We start from the raw sequence: 12,451 nt of genomic DNA, 5'->3' as shown, positions 1-12,451 counted from the left end.
GCCTTAGTGACCGATGTTGCACAAGAATGTTTAGCATGAAAAATGTGTATTTTTTGCTAAGAAGTAATTGAAGGTTTGTTTCTGTGAACACAAACTCCAAAAAAAGCACTGCCGTTTTCCCGTTAAGGTACTCAGCACTCACCACAACTCAAGCTGCCTTCAGTGTTTTCCTGTTGGCAGGCGGCCTTTTGTACTGCAAGTCATCTGCAAAGTGGGGTTCTGTGTATGGGGTGTTTGTGATGGCTTAAGATGTACATTGCATACCATACCAACACGTTCTGGAGCTACTGTGGGCTTGTGTTAGTTGAAACATAGCTAGCCTTTTTTGGGTGTGGATTTCTGAGGTGTATTGTAAAAAGAAAAAGATAATCAAGACTGGGTGTTGGTTTTTCGATGTACAATGACGAATGAATTGCGGTATGATGGTGGTTGAGCGGGCATATGAAGGTGTACATGTGTGAAATTTGTGTGTGGGGATTTGTTGGCTGTGTTGGTGTCTGAATGAAAGTAGGGGTGTGGTTGTATGAGAGTTGAGGGTGTGGTATGAAAGGTAAAGGTATGGTTGCATATGATGGGTATGATCCTTTGTCCGATCTAGATGGAACATGACATACTTTCACTAGGTTTAACTTATTAACTACCAAATTGTTTCCAGATTCATCAGACTTTTATTGTACTCCATTGATCTTTTCTGCAATAAGGTAATGAATGGAATTAGTCTTCGCTGCTGAAATTGCTCAGCGCTGCATCCCAATCCATTGTTTTTGCCCTCCATGCCACTTCAGTTTGAACCAAGCCATATGCAAATCAGTTTTGACCCACATCAGTTCTGAGGAGCTGTGATGTGGAATCATGGGTCGTTGTCAAGGCTGCTGTCGGTGAGGGATGCGAGGGCCTGCACTGCGGTTTCAAGGAGCCTGCAGGTGCCATTGAGCCCATGCACTATAGCACTGGTTTTGCAGCGTGAATCTTTCTGGATTCACTATGCTGTGCATTATTCCGCGGTCTTGTGGTTGGGTCCGGATTCGTAGTCTTTTCTTTGTTTTTTTTTTTTTTTTCTCTTTGCCCAGGTGGGCGTCGGCGTCACACCCCCTTTGGGTGTATTTCCGGTGACGTCGGCATGCTTCCTGCGGAAGCTCCCACTCTTGGGCGCCATCTTCAGATTCTTTTTTTCCGCGGTCGGGTCTGGATCGTTCCCGTTTGGGCTCCAGACATTTTTGGAGAAAGAAGAAAGAAAATACAGAAAAGACGAGGAGAAGTCATCTGAAGACTCCAGGGGACTTCACCGACGAAAGACAAGCAAAGATAAGGCGTTTTCCATCCAGATCTTCGACGACCGTCGACGAACACGCGACCAGAGAGGCCCTGGACGCTCGAGGATGGACAACACGCCGTTCAAGTTCTGCCGTAACTGCCACCACAAGTACGCGCAGAAGGACCAGCACCCGGTATGCAACCTTTGCCTACCGGTGGACCACGAAAGCGGAGACTGCAACGCCTGTTCCGCCTTCACCCCGAAGACCCTTCGTGTGAGAGAGAGGCAGAGGGTAGCACACGCCGCCCTGCAGGGGAAGGCCCCGACCCCGTCGCTCTACGAGCTGGGGATGTCCTCCGAGGAAGAAGACAACGCTGCCGCCGAAGACGACAGCTACACGGTCGTAGAGACCGATTACACGAAGACTTCTGACAAGGTAGGAGACTCTTCGGCCCCCAAGAACCCGAGAGACTCTGAGTCTCGAAAAATCGAGGGCAAGACCCCGAAAGCGCCGACGCCAAAAAAGGCGGCGTCCGCGACTACTCCCAGGCCCAGCGGATCCTCAGAGAAGGAGTCCCCGGCGCCGAGAGCTGCTGATCAGCAGAAGACGTCGAAAATCGTCCCCGAAAAGGATCGATCGACGAGGGAGAAAGACCCGAAACTGTCGACGACGACCAGAGACCCGATATCCGGTTCGACGTCGAAAACTTCGACTCCGAGAGGCACGGCGACGAGCCATCCGTCGAAGAGAGCGGCGGAACCATCCGACGCGGAACACGCGGCCGAGATGGAAAAGAAAAGAAGGCGCCTCGAGGCAGAAATGGAGAACTTCATGCAGCGGAAAAAAGATTTCGACGCAAGGATGAAGGCCTTCACGATCCCTCACAAGACCAAGCCACCAGTGCTGGAGGCGGTCGAGGAGGAAGAAGAAGAGGTCGCCGAAGTCACCGAGCAAGACCAGGACGTCGAGGTGTTCGACGACCAGGAGGAGTACGAGAATCCCCACGAGAGCTACAGCTATGGGGAGGAAGATGAGGGCAGGACAGACACAGAGTCGGCGCCCTATGACCTTCAGGAGGTAGATTACATCGATGTCGACACCGACAGCCCGGAGGAGGTGGTCGACACCTACCCCTCGAGGCCCTCGCCGCCGGACGACATCGGGGCCTACAACGCGGTGATACAGTCTGCCGCAGCAGCTTTCAAGCTCAAGCTCGACGAAGAGAAGCAGAAAGCAGACTTCCTTCTGGAAACATTGCTCCCAACACAAACGAGGAGCCAGTTCCTCCCGATGCTCGAGAGCGTCTTGGCTCAGGGGAAGGAAGCTTTCAGGGAGCCCGCAACATGCAAGGCAGTAACTCCCAGAACTGAGAAGAAGTACAAGCATGCCGCAAAGGACCCGGCCTACATTCAGGGCACGGTCTCCGCAGACTCCATTATCACGGCCACAGCAAGGAGGAGGGCTAACGTACCCACTACCTCGGGCCCGCCACCGGATAAAGAGAGCAAAAGGATGGATCTGGTGGGCAGAAGGATCGAACGGAATGCCGCGACCCACTGGCGCATGGCTAATTCCAACGCCCTGGTAAACAGACACATGTACCAAATCATGGAGGGACTGGGGCAGTTGGTGAAGGACTTGCCCCAGGATGCCAAGCAGAAAGCCGAAAAGCTAATTGAAGAGGGGAAGAATGCTGCAAATTCTTGCCTTAAGACGGCCCTGGATGGGGCAGACACCGCCAGCAGGCTCATGATGATGGGCGTCACGGAAAGGAGACACGCCTGGCTCAGGATATCCGGTTTCAAACCGGAGGTGCAACACAGCATCCTGAACACACCATTCAACGGCAGTACGCTTTTCGGACAAACAGTTGATGAGCAACTCAGCCAACTTAAGAAGGATAACGAAACAGCAAGATCCATGGGAGCATTGCAGTTCAGAGGGAACAAGAGGGGCACCCCGTCACGGAGGCCCGGCGGGAGAGGCGGAAACCAGCCAGGTACATCACACCAGGCTTTCCAGCAAACGCACCAGGCAGACTCGCAGGGTCAGCAGGGCCATCAGAAACAGCCCTGGCAGTACCAACAAAGAGGCCAGTCCTTTCGAGGGAGAAATGGACGGGGACAAAATAGAAGAGGGGGCCAGCAGCCCACCTCCAAGTGACTTCAAAAAAATCCGTGTGCCCACCCACAAAAAAGATCCCAGGGGGCAGCACGTACAGATGGGTCAAGACAAACTAGACACCTACGACCACAGGACACCAGTGGGAGGAAGATTAAGATTCCACCTCCAGGAGTGGAGAGGAATCACATCAGACAAATGGATCCTCAACATTATCCAATTCGGATACTGCATAGAGTTGGAGGCGAGGCCAACAAACAGAAAACCAAGAAGAAAGCCGCTAGCAAGCAAGCAGCTGCAGTGCCTTCAGGAAGAAGCAAAAGAACTCCTGCAGAAGCAGGCCATAGAAAGGGTACCCTTCAAGGAAAGAAACACAGGAGTATACTCAACATACTTCCTGGTACCAAAAGTAGACGAGACAATGAGGCCCATTCTCGATTTACGGTTCGTGAACAAATTCATAAGAACGCAAAAATTCAAAATGACCTCCCTGCAAGAGGTGCTCCCACAGTTGCAGACCGGGGACTTCATGGTCACTATAGACCTCAAAGACGCATACCTGCACATCCCAATGAACAGGAAGCACAAGCACATGCTCAGGTTCACCGTCGGAGAAAGCCACTACCAGTTCACGACACTGGCCTTCGGTCTAAAATCGGCACCAAGAGTTTTCACAAAGTGCCTCGCAGCAGTCGCAGCGCACCTAAGAAGGCAGGGAATACATGTATACCCTTACCTGGACGACTGGCTGGTGAAAGCAAACTCATACCAGAAATGCAAGCTGCACGCACATACAGTGACCAGCACGCTCATAAACCTGGGGTTCTCCATCCATTGGAAGAAATCATCAATGGAGCCGGAACAAGTGAAGATCTTCCTGGGAGCACAGATCAACACCTTACAGGGCAAGGTGTTCCCCAGCGAGAAGAGGGCGAGGGCGCTGGTGAAGGAAACTCGCCTCTACCGGAAGGGACAAGCTCGGACAGTGAGGACGGCGAGCAAGATCATGGGGATGATGGCATCATGCATCCACCTGGTACCGAATGTACGACTCCACATGAGACCCATTCAAGAATGGCTACAGGAGCAATGGTCACAAGCTACAGGCAGTTGGGAGGATCTAGTGGTTGTAACGCACGCAGTGCAGAAGGAGATGACATGGTGGACCATGGAGAACATAGCAAGGGGAAAGCCTCTAACGCCCCCAACGCCAACAGTGACCATCACCACAGACGCATCCCTGAAGGGATGGGGCGCTCACATGGAGGAGCTCAAGGTGAGGGGACTGTGGACACCGACGGATGCCACAAAGCACATCAATTACTTAGAATTGAAGACAATCTTCCTTGCACTGAAGGCCTTTCAAACAAGACTGTACAAGCACAGGGTATTGATACAAACAGACAACACCACTGCGATGTTCTACATCAACAAGCAGGGGGGCACACAGTCCGCACCGCTTTCAACGCTGGCGCAGGAGATATGGAGATGGGCCATCCCTCTCAAGATAGACCTGCTAGCCATACACCTACCAGGGAAGGACAACATACAAGCCGATTGGCTCAGCAGGCAGACATCGGCATCCCACGAGTGGGAGCTCAATGCTCAGGAGACAAGATACCTGTTCGACAGGTGGGGGACACCATCGGTGGACCTGTTTGCCACACGCCAGAATGCAAAATGCCAAAACTTCGCATCCAGGCAGCCCGAGGAGGGGACACTGGGGAATGCCCTATGGATAGATTGGTCAAGGACATTTGCCTACGCCTTTCCCCCGATACCACTGATGCACAGAGTACTGAGCAAGTGCAGAGCGAGCAACATGACACTGATACTGGTCGCACCGCAGTGGGCGAGGCAGACCTGGTACTCGCAGATCATGGAGATGACACAGTGTGCACCCCACAGATTCAGCAGGAGGAAAGATCTACTGTCCATGCAGAACGGAGAGGTACTGCATCCAGAGCCAGAGAGCATGAGCCTAGTAGCGTGGCTCCTGAGGACATAGAGTTCGCACATTTGAGACTACCAGAAAGCACCCTGAGGGTACTTCGGGAGGCACGAAGGCCCAGCACTCGAAAGTGCTACGTTGCGAAATGGAAAAGATTCACAATATGGTGCAGACAGGAAAGACTCCACAATAAGATGAAGAGGGACTCCACAGTGCTAAGGTACCTGACGCACTTACTGGAGAAGAACCTTAGCTCATCCTCGTTAAGAGTTCACTTGGCAGCGATAGTAGCCTACACAAGGGGAGAAACGTGCAGGAGCTTCTTCACATCACAGGTGGTGAAGAGATTCCTAGAAGGAGCGAAAAGGATCGCACCACCCAAGCGGGTGCCGCCACCTGCATGGAACTTGAACACAGTCCTAACGGAACTCATGAAAGAGCCCTTTGAACCACTTCACAAGGCCTCCCTAAAGATGCTAACTATGAAAACAGCCTTCCTGGTTGCGATAACGTCCTTACGCAGAGTAAGCGAGCTTCAAGCGCTGACGCTACAAGAACCATACATACAAATACACAACGATAGAGTTGTGATGAGGACTGACCCACACTTCATGCCGAAGGTGGTATCCAATTTTCACATGAACCAGTCTATACAGATACCGAGTTTTTTCCAAAAACCCACAACCAGCGCAGAGAGAGCTCTGCACACCCTGGACGCCAGAAGGGCAGTCATGCACTACATTGAAAGGACAAAGGGGCACAGGAAAACGAAACAGTTTTTTGTGTCCTTCGCAAACAGCTTCATGGGCAAAGCAGTAACCAAAAGGACCATTGCACGATGGATCGCACAAACAATCCAACTCTGCCACAAACGGGCAGGACAGGAACTGGCTGAGGGGACACGTGCCCACTCCACCAGGAAGAAGGGCGCTACAATAGCCTTCCTGGCTAACACACCCATAGAGGACATATGCCTGGCGGCAACATGGGCTTCGGTGCACACGTTCACGAAGCACTACTGTGTGGACATACAAATGAACAAGGAAGCTCAAGTGGGACAGAAGGTGCTACAGCACATATTCAACACCCAACGCTCATCTTCCACCCAGCCGCCACAGAGATGAGAAACCGCTACAAAATCTATGCACAGCATAGTGAATCCAGAAAGATTCACGCTGCAAAACGAATAGTTTTCTTACCTGTCGGTGTAGTTTTGCAGCTTGAAGATCTTTCTGGATTCACTAGCGAACCCACCCACCTCCGCCAGAAAGATGAGGCTGGAGAGAGAAGAGGTGGTTAACTAAAGAATAGACTTTGAAAATACAAAGCGGTAAATACAAACTAAGAAGAACATTGCCATTACTTCGGAAACGAAAGAAACACGGAAAAAAAGAACCCGAAGATGGCGCCCAAGAGTGGGAGCTTCCGCAGGAAGCATGCCGACGTCACCGGAAATACACCCAAAGGGGGTGTGACGCCGACGCCCACCTGGGCAAAGAGAAAAAAAAAAAAAAAACAAAGAAAAGACTACGAATCCGGACCCAACCACAAGACCGCGGAATAATGCACAGCATAGTGAATCCAGAAAGATCTTCAAGCTGCAAAACTACACCGACAGGTAAGAAAACTATTCGTTAGCAGTCCGAAGGCCAGCAAAAACTAAATAAACAGAAAATTGATCTTGTTTTTACAACATACTTGTCTCCCTCCACTACTCCCACCGCCCCCCCCCCCCCCCCCCCCCCCCCCCCCCAAAGTGGGGATAACTACCCAACACCTTGGGATTTCTCTCCACTGAGCGGTAGGACCTGTAGAGACTACGCATTGGCATGGTCTGACCAAGGATGGTTTTACATTGTAAAGTCCTTTCCCTGTAGACAGATGGACAACCTCCACGGTTTGGGATTTTGCCTCCCGTTTGCATGAGCCATCTGAAAGGACTGTGGTCTGTCTGATCCGTGAAGTAAGTCCCAACCATTATGGTCTTCTCTTCTTCAGTGTCCAGTCACAGCAGAGGCGTCCCTTACAATTGCACTCTACCTCTGTTCCAGAGGAAGTAACCTCCTGCTAATGAGGGCTACTGGTTGGTCAAGGCCCTCTTTAAAGTGTGCTTAGACAACCCCAGTAGGAAGGCCCTGCATCACTGGGGGAACCACCAGCACGCAGGTTGGTCCAGGACCCTTAAGCTCACTGTATAGGAGGTCATTGATACGGTGAGCTCTAGAGGTATCCCCTGCTGCTTGGGCCTCCGCTGCCTCATGCCCTCTAGAGCGGGGCACTCTTTGCACCTTACCTGGTGGGCCCAACCTCAACTTGTCATCTATCAAGCTCAGGCAGGTCACTCAGGGCAGCAATGTCCTCCCCTCTAGGCTTAGGAGCATCCTTCTCTGGTGCCCTTGGGAATTTCACAGGCTGTTTTCTCGCACAGTACCCTCTTGAAACATTTGGTTCCAAGTTTCATAATTAATCTCCGTTACAGTGTACCTTTCCAAATTGGCTAGCTCATATTCTATTACTGCAGGCATGTATAATTTCAGACAGTCCAGTAGTAGGAATGAGGGTAGGTTTGAAAAAAATGAAAAGCCAATCATGAAGAAATTTAAAAACTCAATATGGTCTTAGATTATGTATTTGGGGCGGTAGTGTAACACAAGGATTACTGTATAGCACTGCACTAACGCAAGTCACATATTCACTGCTGAAAACTAGTGTAACCCTGCTCAAGTATCAGCCACAATTTTTACCTGGGTGCAGTCCCAAGCAAAACCTAAATTAGCCTGTGCTCAACTGACTGGTACCTAGGCATGGAGTAGTCCGGCTTAACTTGGAGGCAGTGTGTGAAGTATTTGTGCAACACTTCAAACAGTAACACAGGCAAAACACACTAGAAAAAGATCCCAGGCCAGTTTAGAAAAATAAGAGCATTACAAAATATATATAGAACAAGACCAAAACAACAAAAATCCAAACAGTAGAACTGGAGATATGCAGTTTAAAAGATTTTAGTGAAACTAGCACCATAAAGCACCAACTGGGGGCATCTGGTTGCTCTAGACTGGGACAAATTCATAAGTTCAGTTCGACTGCGATGAGTGTGGACTGGCTACAAGTCCCCAGCTAAGCCCGCTTAGAGTACCTTCAATCCTTGTTTGCTAAGTGTTGTGAGGATACATGTTGAAGATGTATTGCACAGCTGGTGATATGTCAGTTCTCGGGTGCAATGAGGCTGCGGTGCAAGGTCCTGCGTCTAGGATCCCCTTGATAAGGGCTGGCTATGCATCAAGTCTTTGCTACAGGGTTTAATCCATGCAGCAGCGGCAATACGTAGGTTCTGCCATGCAGTACAGCAGAGGAAATGTGTTTGTTCTGCTGGATCCACAGGAGCTGGCAGAGCTCCTTAGGCTCACTTCCAAGGGTCCTAGGATGGCACCACCTTGCAGAGTAGATTCACATTTGACTTAGTGCAGGGGCTGGGTTCAAGGTTGTTTGAGCTTTCTGTCCCTAAGGCTCTAGTAAGGTGGCCAGCCAACTAGTCCTGGGAGTCACTTTAGGGGGTCCTAGTTTCAGCAGATCCAGTCCTTATCCCTTAGGCAAGAGAGTAGCAGTTCAGCACAGCTAGGCTGTAGTCCTGCAGGGGAGCAGACTGGCAATCATTCAGTAGTCGAGCAGTCCTCCTTCCTGGCAGAGTAACCACATGTCTTGAAGTGTACTGAAGAGGTGGTGCTGGAGGCCCAGTATTTATACCTGGTACTGTGGAGGCACGACACAGCCTATTTAAGTGTAATTAGAGCTGGGCCCAGCTCGGTCCTAACATCCTGCCTGTGATGGCCCATCCAGGCACACCTAAGTTCTCTAGTTTGTGGCTATCTCGTAGCAATACAAAAAGCCCATCTGGGAGGTACATCCAGTCATATGACCAAGGAACAGGTTACATTCCCTAAATGGCTAAGGCAGAAAAATGCCCACTGTCTAAAAGTATTATATTGGTTGGGCAACCTGATAAACCCTTGGGGGCTGGGTAACAAAATATTTGATCTAATAAGAGTGCCTACAAGGGATTTTATTTTCATATAGTGAAACAATGTGTAACAATATAATTTGAGTGCCTACACTAGTGGCCTCAAACGTGGTGTATCTTTTTTTTTTAGGGATTTAAAATCCAATAAATGAAAGTGTACAAATCAGTATTCACATATACAGAAGTGACAGATTAACACTCCTTAAAATAGCTGCTAGTCACTTATGTAAATATCCCACTCTGCCAGGATGCTGAACTAAGACGGCGGCTGTCAAATAGAACAATGCCAAGGTACATGCCCAATTTAAATGGTGATACTACATTCTGTAGATACACTTTCCTTACAGCTCCGACTCAAGTTACGCCGATTACTTGCATCAAATTGGTGACACATTCTCTTTATATTTCACCGAAATGTATCTATTTTCCAAGGGGTCCTCATTCTAAACAAGAATCTTTCCAGAAGATTTTTTTTAGATGCATCACATGACCAGACAAACGTCGACCAGCTTAACTACTTTTCATCAATAAAATAATGTTGTACAGAAATTTTTTACCGCATATTAAAATACATTTATTTCTTTAAATAGGTTTAAAAAAGGGGTTATTTACAGAAGTGACTTGCTGATTTTTCATTTTAAGGATTGTTAATCTGTCACTTCTGATACTGTTTAAATGTTATAAATAACTTCACTGTTTTTCTCAGTGAATTTCTTTTTAATATCCATTATACACAATTTGATTAGTTTGGCAGTTATCAACACCCACAGCCATGAAAGCCAGTGATGCATGGTACAACATACAAGGAGATTAGTTGCAAAATCCTTAGTAGTACATCCATTTGTCCCAGAGTGTGTGCGTGCAGCCGCTAGCAGTGTATATAGGCTTTTCCCGCTGTGTGCACCAGTCCATGCCTCCCTATGCCAGTCAATGATAGTAGGTATTGCGTTGGATCTCCATCTGAAAGCTGTATCGCACTTTGCCACCACCATTGTCAATCCGTTCAGGGAGCAATCCTCACAGTTGTCTCCAACATCAAGAAGAGCGTCTGTGTGGGTATAAGTGTGATTGTAGTCCCCAGCACCCTGGTTAAGACAGCCAAAATACGTTGACAGTAGCCTGCATGAGGGGGCACAACCACACAAAATGAAAGTTGGCGTAGGGGGCAAGGGCATCAGGGCCCCCGGGGGGGGGGGGGATACAGTCTTTCAGACTTGCTGGAGTCTGATCAGTGAGGTATGTGGTGTGGAGGTAGTTTATCTGTATGAGCTGAAGCCTTGCAGATCTTGCTATAGTCCATGGGGCTGTTTCTGCTAAGGTCCAATCAGTGTCTTTGAGTTGTCCAAGCAATCCCTTCCACTTTTGTCTCAAGGGTTGGAAACTGTTGAGGGCATTTATCAGTATCCTTGGCCTCGAGGGCTATGATCATGAAGAGCAGAGCTTTATAAGGCTACAGGCCATGTCTCAATTGGAGGCACTTATGAATTTGTGTAGGTAAGAGGGCGAAATGTGCCTGAAGATCATGGAAGGAACCAGTAATGCCACTTGTGCAGACATCCCCAAGAGGTGCGATACTAATCCTGTCTCACTTTGCAAAACCTTGCATTTAGGCTGTGTGCATGAGTCCCAGTCCTAGCCACAGTGGGGTCTGGTTTGTCAGAATTGTCCCCCAGGTCTTCTTCCAGCTTTGGAGGACCACCCTAGTAGCCTCAGAGAGATCATTGGGTATGTGGTCGTCCTAGAGGCTCCCCTTGAGAGCCAAGTCCCAGGAGAGCGAGTTCATTGTGATAGGCAAGGTTGTCCCATCCCCCAGTCAACCAGTTATTAATAACCAGTAGGGGATTGACTTTATAATAGAGCTGGAGATCTGCCATACTCATGCCCCGATCATAAGCAGACTCACTCAGCCTGTAATCGATGATGGAGGAGGGGCCATGCGACCAGATATATGAGCGTAGCATGGATGTTAGTTCTTGGAGCCATTGGTCTGGGACATAGAGTGGAATGTTTTGGAAGACATAGCGAATGATACCTGGGGTGTGCCATCATTTTTTTTACCAAGGGTTGTCTTTCAGAAGAGCATCAGTGGTACCGCTTCCAGTGGGGAGGTTGGTGGTCGTTGGGGAGAGTGAGGTAAGCTTGAGATCCCACGTCACAGTGGCGTACCTGTTGATGTGGATTCCCAGGTATTTGAAACTAGAGGTGCAAATAGGCATAGGTGACTTCCAGTCTGTGTCCCCATCCACCAAGTGATTGGTACCAGCAAGGACTTCATCAGATTAACTCCAAGACGCAACACCTGTTTGTAGCGATCTAGAAGTTCCATACATCGGGGGTGGGGAGGTAAATCGGCATGTCATCTGTAAACAGCAATCCTGTCTTCAGAGCCGTTCACCCGTTCTCAACCCGTCACTCAGGCATCCCAGCATATTAGTTGTGAGAGGCTCAATAGTCTGGTCAAAAAGGAGTGTCAAGAAGGGGCAACATTGTCCGGTTACCCTATGGGTAGGGAAGATGGGTCATAGAACCCCTGTGACCAGTACTTGCGCCTGAGGTGTGGCCTAAAGAACCGCAATGTAGCAACCACGTCTAGGGCCCAGACTCATTCGCTGTAGTGCCCAGGACAGTCCACCGTATCCAAAGCCTTCCAAAGTCTGAAAGGAGAAGAGACAGTGGGTCTTAGCGATGGGCCATGGCAAAGTGGAGCTGTCAGATACAATGTTGTGCCATGTTTCGGCATGAAGTCTCATTGGTCTGGGTGGATCAAAGTAGGTAATACTGAGTGGAGTCTGTAGGCTAGGAGTTTGGTAAAGATCTTGATTGCTGCATTGATCAATGAGATGGTGCTATAGGCAGCACATTGATCCAGTGGGCTCACTTGCTTGGGTAAAATCACAATCCTGGTACTGTCAATGACTGGGGAGAATGCACCCCTCTCAGCTGTCTCCTGATACATTTTGAGCTGAGGGGAATAGACTGGGTAGAATATCTATGGTCATAATCTGCAGGGAAGCCATCAGGGCCTGGTGTCCAGCCAGATATTTGGATCACATTCATGATGTCAGCCTCCGTGATTGGACCATCCAAATTGCATGGTCTGCCCAG

Source organism: Lissotriton helveticus, chromosome 5_1, assembly GCF_964261635.1.
Source record: "Lissotriton helveticus chromosome 5_1, aLisHel1.1, whole genome shotgun sequence".
NCBI classification, from domain to species: Eukaryota; Metazoa; Chordata; class Amphibia; order Caudata; family Salamandridae; genus Lissotriton; species Lissotriton helveticus.
The sequence above is the reverse complement of the archived record's forward strand: the minus strand, read 5'-3'. Positions refer to the sequence as shown.